The sequence below is a fragment of the Somniosus microcephalus genome, chromosome 7 (assembly GCF_052327205.1).
Source record: "Somniosus microcephalus isolate GS21.2 chromosome 7, FLI_Smic_1.0, whole genome shotgun sequence".
Lineage (NCBI taxonomy): Eukaryota > Metazoa > Chordata > Chondrichthyes > Squaliformes > Somniosidae > Somniosus > Somniosus microcephalus.
In genome coordinates this window covers 199,504,554-199,517,747 of record NC_140993.1, presented here as the reverse complement: position 1 = coordinate 199,517,747, position 13,194 = coordinate 199,504,554, and the positions used below count along the sequence as shown (strand labels likewise).

Sequence of the window (13,194 nt, the reverse complement as noted above, 5' to 3'; positions counted from 1 at the left end):
GGCCAGTTAAGCCCTTCACTGAAGAGGCACTATGCCGGCATCTGTTCACTCACAGACTAGAGAGTAAGCGATCTCGGTGGGACCTCCAAGAAGTAACTGTCGAAATCTCGACTCTCAATGAGACTCTGAAACAACCAGCTCCGGTAGATGCACTTTTAATAAATTTTTACTTGCCGCAAGGAGAGCGTCCCGCTAAGTCAAAGGCTAGCAGAGACTCTCCAGAATTACAGATTAACAACATATTTATACAGTAAAGTAAACAGGTTATGGTTTCATCATGTGTCTTTCAAGTCAGACAAAGGGACAAAGAGTTCTTCAATCCTTAACTAAGTTTCTACATATTTCTAAAGTCTGGCGTAGCAAAAGACTATTGATAATACAATGGGTAGTTATTTATTCTAGACTATTTAATTAAGACTATCAGTATTGTTTGGAATGTAGTTACTTTATACAGTATGTTTCTTCTGTTATCTGGTGGCCAAGCCTCTGGCCAGGTGGCTTGCGTAAGGTTCCCTTTACTCATGTAAATGGTCTTTGTTTACAACGCAGATAAGCAACGGTTTACAGTATTTAGTCAAGGTTAACCTGTTTAAGGAAGGAACAGAGGACATTTCTGCAGAGGCTTCTGGGAGGACCGGGACTCCATTTTGTTTGTCAAAAAGGGGCACATGTAACTATATTCAGTTTTAAAAGGTACATTTCCACAAGTCCTTGTGCTCTGGGATCCACTTCCGTGTCTAAGTCGCGCTGTGAACCGCCCTGCCAACGTACTCTGGGTATCCGGAGAGGAAAGACGCAGCACCAGTCTCTTTCTTCGGTAAAAGAGTCATCGAGCTGAGCAGCCACGACTCGACTTCGACTAATGTGCAGCTCGAGCTCCTTGCGTTCTATTTCTGTCCCATCCAGCGAGCCGGATAGAATGAACTGGTCCACGGGCTGTATTTTGCCTACCACTGGGCTAGAAGCTCCCCCACTCTTTACTGAGGAAACTCCCAGAAACAGCAGGGACCTGACCTGGTTTGTGCCAGAGTTACGCCGGGAGACTGGCGGTGCCCCCGTGGAATTCAACACCTTTCACCCAATTACACTAAAACAAACAGCATTTTATAACTCCCTGGAATGAAATCAAGCCCACGACTATTTAGTCGCTAAAATTCCTTCAGAGATGAGTTGAGACTAAAAACTTGCTAGTTTTTAAAGTTCTATGTAAATAATCTTCCAATTGATTTGACTGTCAATTCTGAGTCCTGCTGTCAATGGTGTTATTTTATATATTTAAAAATTTGTTATCATGCATTTATCTGGAACATTTGCACAGATTTATTAAAACTGAACCCAGAGAGTAACTTACCTTTCACTTTGCAGTGACTGAGCAGAAACTGAGGTTTTGAGTGTGATTGTTGTTACGTCCGTGTAATAATAAGAAAAGGACTGCAGAGAACGGTACAACAGGTGTTTATTCAACGTGGTTCAAACTGCAACTGAAACAACAGATTACTACTCAGCGTTATATACAGGTGTGGTCACTGCTGGTATGATGGTATACATGAGCTGTAGAAAGTAGTTCTCCCCCTTAAAGGTACATACATTACAATTCCTCCCCTTTTAGATTAACAGTACCATAACACTCATTTAACAATTAAATATCAAACTAATTACAATTAACACTTTTAGCATGCAACATTAGCTGAAAATAGTCTCTTTATATATTCAGTCTTTGGGGAGGCTTCCTGATCCTTTCTGGATAGCGCCTTTCCCGAGTGTCTTGCTCTTGGTGCGGAGGCGATTCTGGCCCCCTGTCTTCGGTTGGTTCATCAGCTTCCGATGCTACTGTTTCTGGGGTAGATGCTACCTGTACGTCGGGTTCATCACCAGGTACGTATGGGCGAGGCATGGGGTTGACTTGTTCCTGTGACTCTAGGATTTGGTCAGCATAGCGTCTCACGATGCTCTCCCCAACGTCCACTGTGTACATTAGTGGGCCCTGCCGTGTGCATATCGTTCCTGGCTGCCATTTTTCTGTTCGGTAGTCGCGGGCCAAGACTGGTTGCCCTACATTGAAGCTCCTTGTTGGCTTCTCATGGATGTGCTGGAATTGCTTACTCTCAACATCTCTTCGTACGTTTGGTCTGAGCAAATCCAGGCGAGATCTTAACCTTCGGTTAAAGAACATCATGGCTGGGGCCTGGTTGGTGACTGCATGTGTCGCATTCCGGTAGGCGAACAGGAAATTGTCCACCTTGTGCTGCAGCGGAATGTTGTCATTGTACATAGCCTTTATTGCCTTCTTAAAGGTTTGTACGAACCTCCCAGCCAATCCATTTGTGGCTGGATGATACGGGGCGGATGTGTAATGCCTTACCCCATTCTTTTTCAAGAACCTCCGGAACTCTTCGGACACAAACTGTGGTCCGTTGTCGGAGCAAATCTGTTCTGGCAAGCCATTCCTGGCAAAAATGGTCCGTAGGACTGCAATAGTTTTCTCCGTGGTGGTGGAGGACATTTTGATGACCTCAAGCCATTTCGAGTGCGCATCCACGGCTATTAAAAACATTGAGTCCATGAATGGACCAGCAAAATCAATATGCACCTGTTGCCATGGAGATGAGGGTCACTCCCATGGGTGTAGAGGGGCCTGTGGTGGTGCATTTTGGACTTTCTGGCATTCTGAGCAGCTCTTGGTCAGGTCCTCGATTTGTTTATCGATTCCCGGCCACACCACACAAGCCCTGGCTAGGCTTTTCATTTTTACCCCTCCCAGATGACCCTCATGAAGCTCATTGAGCACTCTCTCCCTTAACTCGGGTGGAATTACCACTCGGGATCCACACATCAAGGTCCCCCGGCACACTGACAGCTGTTCTCTTCTTGTCGAGAATGCTGGCAACAGTGAGTCGCCATATGCTGGCCATCCTTCACCATCAAATCATATACCCGAGACAGTGTCGGGTCATTTCGGGTTTCCTTTTCGATACAAGCGTTAGTTACCGGTAGGTATTCAACTATAGTCGAATGGAATATTTCGACAGGATCCACTGCTGGTGCTTCCTCTGCAGTAGGCAGTGGCAGGCGTGATAGCCCATCAGCATTTCCATGCTGTTTCGTGCCCTTATATTCAATCTCATAGTGGTGCGCCCCTAGAAAAAGTGACCATCTTTGTCGTCGTTGCGCAGTCATCACCGGAACGCCCTTCTTCGGATTAAAATTGGAGACAAGAGGCTGGTGATCAGTCAGCAAGGTGAACTTCTGCCCGTGCAGATAGTGATTGAACTTTTTCACTCCCCACACTAGGCTGAGTGCCTCCCTGTCAATCTGGGCATAGTTACGCTCGGCTGAGGTTAGTGATTGTGATGCAAAGGCTATTGGCCTCTCTGAGCCGTCCGAGAATTTGTGCGACAGCACCGCTCCAATGCCATATGGTGACGCATCACAAGCCAACCGAATTGGTAACGCTGGGTTGTAATGGGCCAATACCTCTTTCGATGTGATTAGTGTTTTGCTCTTCTGGAAAGCACGGTGGCATAGTGGTTAGCACTGTTGCCTCACAGCGCCAGAGACCCGGGTTCGAATCCGGCCTCGGGCGACTGTCTGTGTGGAGTTTGCACATTCTCCCCGTGTTTGCGTGGGTTTTCTCCGGGTGCTCCGGTTTCCTCCCACAGTCCAAAGATGTGCGGGTTAGGTTGATTGGCGATGATAAATTGACCCTTAGTGTTAGGGGGATTAAATATGTGGGGTTACAGGGATAGGGTGGGATATGTGTTGGTGTAGGGGTTACGGGGATCGGGTGGGATATGTGTCGGTGCAGGCTCGATGGGCCGAAATGGCCTCTATCTGCACTGTGGGGTTTCTGTGATTCTGTGAAAGCTCGTCTACATTCGTCATTCCACTTCCATGGCACCCCAGTTTGCAGTAGGGTGTTCAGTGGGTGTAGTATTGTAGACAAATTTGGCAAGAACTTATGGTGGTAGTTTACCAGCCCGAGGAACGACCTCAGTTGTGACACATTTTCCGGTGCTGGAGCCTTGACTACTGCCTCAATCTTCTCTGGGGACTTATGTAACCCCTCTTTATTGATAACGTGGCTACAATACGAGATCTGTTTTCTAAAAAACTCACATTTGGGGCGGTTAGCTCGGAGCCTGTATTCCTGCAATCTAGTGAGCACCTGCTCCAGGTTGGCAAGGTGATCACTGTCATTTTCGCCCATGACCAGGATGTCGTCCAAATAACACTGGGTCCCTGGGATCCCTTGCAGGACTTGTTCCATTGCCCTCTGCCAAATAGCCGGAGCTGATGCTACCCCGAATACCAGTCCGTTGTATTGGTAGAGACCTTTATGGGTGTTGATTGTGAGGTATTTTTTTGATGCTTCTTCTACCTCCATTTGCAGATATGCCTGGGCCAGATCAATCTTAGTGAAGCGTTTCCCTCCAGATAGCGAGGCGAAAATATCTTCAATCCGCGGAAGTGGATATTGTACGGTGTGAAGGACCGGGTTCACTGTTACCTTAAAGTCCCCAGAGATGCGAACCTTCCTTGGTTCCCCAGGCGTGCTGCTCAACGACTTTTTCATCACCGGGATGATGGGTGTAGCCCAGTCGCTCCAGTCTACCTTGGACAGTACACCTGAACGTTCCAGACTCTCCAGCTCTGCTTCGACGGCTGGGCGGATCGCATAAGGTACCGGTCTGGCCTTAAAAAATTTTGGGCTTGCATTTTCTTCAATTTTAATCGTCGCTGTCATGCCTTTTAGTGTTCCGAGTCCTTGCTGGAGCACTTCTTTCGCGTCAGTTAGGATCTTTGACAGTCGCCCAGGTGTGACGTCATCATCCTTTTTGTCAGCCACAGTCAGTGCCTGTATGGAATGCCAATCCAGTTGTATTTCCCGAATCCATTCACGTCCCAGTAATGGTGGTCCTCCATCTTGCAATACATACAGGTCTAGTTTTGGTGTTTCCTTACCGTTATATATAACGGTCACCCTTATTTCTCCTTTGGGGTAGACTTTTTGCCCCGTGTATGTCTTCAAAATAATTTTTGTGTCTCTCAAGGGTATGTGTGAGAATAGCCGCTCGTAGTCCCGTCGGTTTATGACTGTTAGAGCTGATCCTGTGTCCAATTCCATCTTTACCTGGACTCCTGCTATCTTGAGAGTGACCCAAATGGTTCGGTGATCCTCCGTTGTGATCACATTATGTGGTTTCAGACAACTCGGTTCCCTGCTTTCGGAGTCGTTATCACTCTTTTGTTCGTCTGAACTATTCTCTGTTATCTTATGTACCACCTTGTACTTCCCTTTGGTCGGTTTCTTATTGCTGGTTTTCTTTCCCGACCTGCAGACTCGTGCTATGTGTCCTACTTTTCCACACTGTCTGCACACTTGTCTTTGAACCAGCAATCATTCTGGTCGTGTGTTGTTCTGCCGCAGCGATAGCACGTCTCTGTTCCATATGACATTTCGTTTGTGCCATATTCTTGCGGTCTCTGTTGTATCTCTGCAACGCCTCGTGCTGCTGCTTCATATGACACCGCAATGCTGAAAGCCTTTTCCAGCCTAATATCCTTTTCAGATAAAAGCCGTTTCTCGGTTCCTTCACTTTGAAGCCCACACACAAACTTGTCCCTTAAGGTATCTGCCAGTCCCGCTCCAAACCGGCACTGTTTCAATAGTTTGCGCACTTCTGTTAAATAATCAGCATTGCTTTCATCCTTATGCTGGTTCCGTTTGTGAAACTTGAATCTTTCTGCTATCAGCAGCGGTGTGGGGTTTAAGTGGTCCTGTAGGATTGACACTGTTTTCAAAATCCTTTTCTACTGGCTTCTCTGGGGTTACTAGGTTTCGTAGTAAGCCATACGTTTTTGCACCCATTGAATTCAACAATACTAGCGCTTTCTTGTCATCTGGCACGTCATTCGCCTTGCAGTATACTTCTATGCGTTCGACATATGTCGTCCAATCTTCGACTTCATTGTCGAACGCGGTGATACTGCCACTCTTCGGCATTTTTGGGTGTGGTTAGACTGGCTTAAAATGGCGTCTCCCGCGCTTTCCTTTCTTCCCCGCTGCGGCCAACGCCGCTCTCGGCGGTCCTCGTGGCAAATGGCGACGCCCTGTGGGTTTCGTGCGCTGCTCCTGCACTGCTGCCAACGGCACTCTCTGCGGTCCTCATGGCAATGGCAGTGCCTCGCGTTTTCCTGCGCGCCTCTGTCCTCCGTTGACGCTGCTCGGCCCTTGAACACCGGCTGCGCTCTGCTCTCTCTCGCCTCCCCCCCCCGTTGACGCCACTCGGTCCTGAACACCGGCTGTGCCCTATGCGCTCTGCCCTCTCTCTCTCCCCCGTCGATGCTGCTCGGCCTTTTTCTGTGCCGCTCGGTCGGGCGCTAGCCCATCGCTCTCTGGGAAAGGTCTGCGCTGTACCTGTTGCCAGCCCGTTTCGCTGGACCGCCATGACTGGAAAGCCAAACCTGGCTCTCAACAGCCTCCCCTGCGATGCTCAAATCTCCGCTGGATGACTGGGCGGTTGCCTGTGGTCGACGCCCATTCTTCTGGACTCGACCTTCTTCCACTGTTCTCCAGGTGCGAATCCCTGGGAGGTGATGCAGAGTTGCAGGTAGGTTCGAACTTGCTCGTTGCCACTGTTACGTCCGTGTAATAAGAAAAGGACTGCAGAGAACGGTACAACAGGTGTTTACTCAACGTGGTGCAAACTGCAACTGAAACAACAGATTACTACTCAGCGTTATATACAGGTGTGGCCACTGCCGGTACTACAGTATACATAAGCTGTAGAAAGTAGTTCCCCCCCTTAAAGGTACATACATTACAATTGTGACACATTGTTTCTGCAAACGGGAGATTCGATTTGCCCACCTCTGTTTTTGGCTATGACTCCCTTGCTGCCTTGGAGACGATGACTGGCCTCCTGATGTTAAGTGGGTGGGCGTCAGGCATGGCGGACATTCAGCCTCGAAGCCAGGCCTTGGCAGGCCAGATTGACTCCATTGACGGGCTGGATACCCGCCACTGTTCTAGGCATTGTAGTCGCTCGCTGAAGTAGAAGGCTTTTGTCCATAGAAACTTGGCTCGTGCACGAGCCAGGAACATACAAACTGATACATCTGGTGTACTTGTACTTGTTTTTGTTCCATAACACACACAGCAGGGGATCTCAATTGCATTCAGACCAGGCCTCTTGCCAAGATCTGAATGGAAAATTTGCTCAATCCTAGTTTTTATGGTTTTCATACAATCTCTTGTTTTTTGAAATGTCTCTGGATTATTACATCCGTGAATGATTGAGACACGGACAGCAGGAGTTGAACAAAACACGTCTTTACTGATGGAAGTCAATAGTGAAACTGAAAACAACAGAGGCTCACTAGCGCCATTTATACAGGGGTGGTCATTGCCGGTACTGCAGTCTGAGACCAGTTATTCTCTTAAAGGTACATACACAACAATTCCTCCCCTTTTTAGATGAACAGTACATAACATTCATTTAACAACTAAATGATAACTAATTACAATTACAATTACGGTTGCTAGATACATTGGTTAAGTTTAAGCAATTATAAGTTCAGTCTTTGAGGAGGCTTCCTGATTCTGTCTGGATAACGCCTCTTTGGAGTATCAGGTTCTTCTGGCAATGTTGAGTCGGGATCAATGTCGTTGTTTGGTTCATCTTCCAATATTACCGGTTCTGCGGTAGCTGCAATTGGAACGTCGATTTCATTACCAGGTGTATCAGATCGTGGTGTGGAGTTGACGTTTTCCAGTGACTCTAGAATCTGGTCAGCATGGCGTCTTACAATGCTCTCCCCAACGTCCACGGTATACATGAGAGGTCCTTGTCGTGTACAAATCGTTCCTGGCTGCCATTTCTCAGTGCGGTAGTCCCGGGCCAAAACTGGTTGACCTATCTTAAAACTCCTGGTCGGCCTTTCATTCATATTCTGAAACTGCCTGTTCTCCACATCTCTTCGGACGTTTGGCTTAACCAAATCCAAGCGGCATCGTAGTCTTCGATTGAAGAACATCATGGCTGGAGTTTGGTTGGTAACCGCATGTGTCGCATCCCGGTAGGCAAACAAGAAGTTGTCCACCTTGTGTTGTAGGGGTATATCTTCATTACACATTGCCTTGATAGCCTTCTTGAATGTTTGGACAAACCTCTCGGCCAATCCATTAGTGGCTGGATGATATGGGGCAGATGTGTAGTGCTTAACACCATTGTTCTTTAAGAACCTCCGGAACTCTTCAGACACAAACTGTGGTCCATTGTCAGAGCAAATCTGTTCAGGCAGCCCATTCCTGGCGAATATGGTTCGTAAAACTGTGATAGTTTTTTCCGTGGTGGTTGAGGCCATTTTTATTACCTCTGGCCACTTTGTGCATCCACCGCAATTAAAAACATCGAGTCCATGAAGGGACCAGCAAAATCAATGTGCACCCTTTGCCATGGAGATGAGGGCCACTCCCATGGATGCAGAGGAGCTTGTGGTGGGGCGTCTTGGACCTTCTGGCATCCTGCACAGCTCTTGGTCATCTCTTCGATTTCTCTATCGATTCCCGGCCACCACACAAACGCTCTGGCTAAATTCTTCATTTTTACCCCACCCAGATGACCCTCATGAAGCTCATTGAGCACTCTATCCGTCAACTTAGGTGGAATTACTACTCTGGATCCACACATCAAGGTTCCTCTGCACACTGACAGCTGTTCTCTTCTCGGCGAGAATGCGGGCAGCAGTGGTTCGCCATGTGCTGGCCATCCCTTCACCATTAAATCATAGACCCGTGATAGTGTTGGGTCATTCCGTGTTTCCTTTTCTATGTTTGCATTCGTCACAGGGAGACATTCGACTATGGTCGAGTGGAATAACTCCATTGGATCCACTGCAAGGTCGCCTTCTTCCACCGTCGGCAACGGTAGGCGTGACAATCCATCAGCATTTCCATGCTGTTTAGTTCCTTTGTACTCGGTGTCATATTGGTGTGCCCCTAGGAAAAGGGACCACCTCTGCAGCCTTTGTGCTGTCATTATCGGTACGCCCTTCTGAGGGTTGAAAATGGAGACAAGAGGTTGATGATCGGTTAGTAGAGTAAATTTTTGACCGTGCAGGTAGTGATTGAACTTCTTCACCCCCCCACACTAGGCTGAGGGCCTCTCTCTCAATCTGGGCGTAGTTACGCTCGGCAGAAGTTAACGAGCGTGACGCAAAAGCTATCGGCCTCTCTAAACCATCAAGGAATTTATGTGACAGTACCGCCCCAGTGCCGTAGGGAGACGCATCACACGCCAGTCTGAGTGGCAGTGCTGGGTTGTAGTGAGCCAATACTTCCTTGACGTGATTAAGTCCTTACTCTTCTGAAAGGCCCGCTTACAATCATCGCTCCATTTCCATGCTACCCCCATTCGTAGCAGGGCGTTCAGTGGGTGCAGAATTGTCGACAAATTTGGCAAAAACTTATGGTAGTAATTCACCAATCCAAGGAATTACCTCAGTTGCGACACATTTTCAGGCGCTGGGGCCTTAACAACCACTTCAATTTTGTCAGGGGACTTATGTAACCCCACTTCATCAATCACGTGGCCACAATACGATATCTGTCTCTTAAAAAATTCGCACTTGGGGCGGTTGGCTCGCAGCCCATGTTCCCGTAGTCTAGTGAGCACCTGTTCTAGGTTGTTAAGGTGTTCACTGTCATCTTCACCTGTCACAAGGATGTCGTCCAAGTAACACTGAGTCCCCGGAATCCCTTGCAGGACTTGTTCCATCGCTCTTTGCCATATCGCCGGAGCCGAAGCTATTCCGAATACCAATCGATGATACTGGTAAAGACCTTTGAGTGTTTATCGTGAGATACTTCCTAGAGGACTCTTCAACCTCCATCTGCAAATATGCTTGTGCTAGGTCAATTTTTGTAAAACGCTTCCCTCCAGACAGTGAGGCGAAGATGTCTTCTATCCTTGGAAGAGGATATTGTACTGTGTGAAGGACTGGGTTCACCGTCACCTTGAAATCCCCACAGATGCGAATCTTCCTTGGCTCCCCGGACTTATTGCTTAACGTTTTCTTCATGACCGGAACGATGGGTGTCACCCAGTCGACCTTAGACAACACGCCTGCCTTCTCCAGATTCTCCAGCTCTGCCTCGACGGCTGGGCGAATTGCATATGGTACCGGTCTTGCTTTGAAAAACTTGGGAACTGCATTCTCTTCAATTTTTATCGAGGCGGTTATGCCTTTAAGCGTGCCCAGTTCTTGTTGAAATACCTCCTTGGCGTTAGCTAAGATTGTTGACAATCGTCCAGGAGTGACGTCTTCATCTTTTTTACCGTCCACCGTCATTGCATGAATGGAGTGCCAATCTAAGTTTATCTTCCTGATCCATTCCCGTCCCAATAACGGTGGTCCACCATTTGGCAGTATGTAGAAATACAATTTCTGTATTTTCTTGCCGTTGTATTCGACAGGCACCCTTATTTTTCCTCTGGGGTATACTTTTTGCCCCGTATACGTCGTCAAGACGATGGATGTCTCTCAAGGGTATGTGTGAAAATAGCCGCTCGTAGTCTCGTCGATTCATGGCGGTTAGCGCTGATCCTGTATCCAATTCCATTTTAACTTGGGACCCTGCTATCGTGAGGGTGACCCAAATGGTTCGGTGATCCTCTTTTGCGATTACATTGTGAAGTTTGAGACAGCTTAGTCTCCTGTTCCCGGATTCACTATCGCTCATCTGGTCTTTGGAACTACTGTCCGTCATCTTTTGTACTTTCTTGTACGGTTCCTTAGTAGCCTTTTTGTTGTCGCTGGTCTTCCCAGACGTGCAATGTGTCCCATCTTCCCGCATTGCCTGCATATTTTGTCTTTGGACCAGCAGTCCTTCTGGTCATGGTTAGTTCTGCCGCAGCGATAACATTTTGCAAATCCCCGTGTCATTTCGTGGGTGCCGTATTCCTGTGGTTTTTGTTGAATTTCTGCAGCTCCCCTGGCTGCTGCTTCATACGATACTGCCACGCTGAAAGCCTTATCTAGCGTCAGCTCTTTCTCTGAGAGTAACTTCTGTGTTCCTTCACTCGGGAGTCCACAGACAAATTTGTCCCGTAGGGTATCTGCCAGTCCTGCTCTGAACTGGCAGTGTTTTGATAGCTTGCGTAGTTCCGTAAGGTACTCGGCATTGCTCTCTTTATGCTGAGTTCTCCTGTGGAATTTAAATCTTTCTGCTATCAACAGCGGTGCAGGGTTTAGGTGTTCCTGTAGGACAGCAACAATTTCGTTAAAACTCTTCGCCTTCGGTTTGGCTGGAGTAATCAGGTCCCGCAATAGGCCGTACGTTCTAGCGCCCATTAAGTTTAGCAATATCGATGCCTTTTTCTCCTCCGCTATTTCATTTGCCTCGAAATATACCTCGACTCTTTCCACATACGTGGTCCAGTCCTCTAATGTATTATCAAAAGCAGTGATACAGCCAGTCTTTGGCATCTTGCAAATCTAAAATGGCGCCTCCCGCGCTTTGCCGCCTTCCCCGCTGTTGCTAGCGCTGCTTTCCGCGGTTCCCGTTGCAACCTGCAGCTCCTCACGGTTTCTTGCGCGTTTAATATTTTTTAAAAATTATTTTCCCATCGTGGAACAACCCTGTGGGACTCTTGCCTCCCTCTTCGCGGGTCTATACGCAGCCTGGCTTCGTAGCACCGGCCGCACCCTGTGTGCTCCACCCTCTCTCTTCCCGACAACGCTGCTCGGCCCCGTTGCAAACCACCCGCTCGAGTTCACGACCGCCGCAGCCCAGGAAGGATCAGTGCACTACCTGCCACTGGATTATTACGTCCGTGAATGATTGAGACACGGACAGCAGGAGTTGAACAAAACACGTCTTTACTGATGGAAGTCAATAGTGAAACTGAAAACAACAGAGGCTCACTAGCGGCTTTTATACAGGGGTGGTCACTGCCGGTACTGCAGTCTGAGACCAGTTATTCTCTTAAAGGTACATACACAACATGGATCTTGCTCACTTTTTGTGATCTCTTGCAACTCCATGCCTCCTAGGCATAAAGTACAAGATGCTCAGATTTATTCACGCCCCTTGCCACTGACCAGGTGATCAATGCACGGCATTAAGTTGTTCATCTGCTTCCTGAATTGATGATCATTGTACCGTATAAATTGCACCTCGACTTTGCATAACTGCTCACTGTACTGTGGAAGTTAGTCCCTGGGCAACTGATAAGTATGCAATAGAAACTTGGCAGAATTGAAAAGGTAAATCAGCTATGCAGCACAGCACTTAAGCTTTTGGGGTGTGGAGGGGGAGGAGACTGCTTGCAACTGTAGGATTTGTAGGTGCCTTGAAATGACTTGTCTCCAGTGCTCGATCTGGTGGCTCTGCTAAGGATTGGGATGTTCTCCAGGCTGGGATATGAATTTGTACGAATCCCTGGGTTGGGAGTCCAAGGAAATAATCAAGGTGCAATGTATTTTTTAACTTGGTTATCGTGGGACCTTGTAATTCATTTTTCATGGTTTACTGTGTTTTCACTTGCTGGTGCTTGTAAATTTGAGACTTATTTTTCATGGGCTAAAGTTTCAAAGCTCCATTTGCAGTGATGGCTAAAGGTGGAAGTAATTCCCACTGGACAAAGTGCATTTTTTTGAGATCATGAGCTGGAGAGATTTGGTGTCGGGATTAAAAATCTGAACGCGCCCCCAACCCCTTGTGTAGCGTAGTATGTGTGTCCTGTCTTGCAGAGGCAGGACACTTCACTTCATATTTAAATCGGCTCCCACAGAGAAGTTGGGAGCTGCCAACTGGGTTTAGCAGGGCTCGGTGAAATCGGCAGCGAAATGGAGGAGAGAGCTGCTGGCTCAAGTGGGTAAGTGCTTTTTATAGCACTCCTTGAGGAGCAGGAGTGCTTTCTGCCACACCTCCAGCCCATCAAGGAAGCCTTCTGCCCATCATTATCCACGCTGCCCTGATCGGCGAACGTCTTTACCCTGCCACCCCCCTCATCTCTCCCTCGTTGCCGGGCACTTCTGGTCTTGATCTCAGCCTCACCTTTGCCAGGTTCTTTTTTTCCTCTTTCCCTTTCCTCCCTTCCCCCCCCCCCCCCCCCCCCCAAAGCCCTAATCCCGAGGCCTGATCTCTCCCTTCTGATTGCTGGGGATTGTCCCCTGAGCCTATCCTGA

At 48.0% G+C, this 13,194-nt stretch overlaps 1 protein-coding gene across 10 annotated transcripts in view; it reads left to right on the top strand.

Moving 5' to 3' along the window:
• The window catches only part of LOC147115064 (sterile alpha motif domain-containing protein 12-like), a 253,049-nt gene that overhangs the window by 22,783 nt on the left and 217,072 nt on the right, over nt 1–13,194 (top strand). The gene's annotated exons all lie outside the window — the stretch shown is intronic.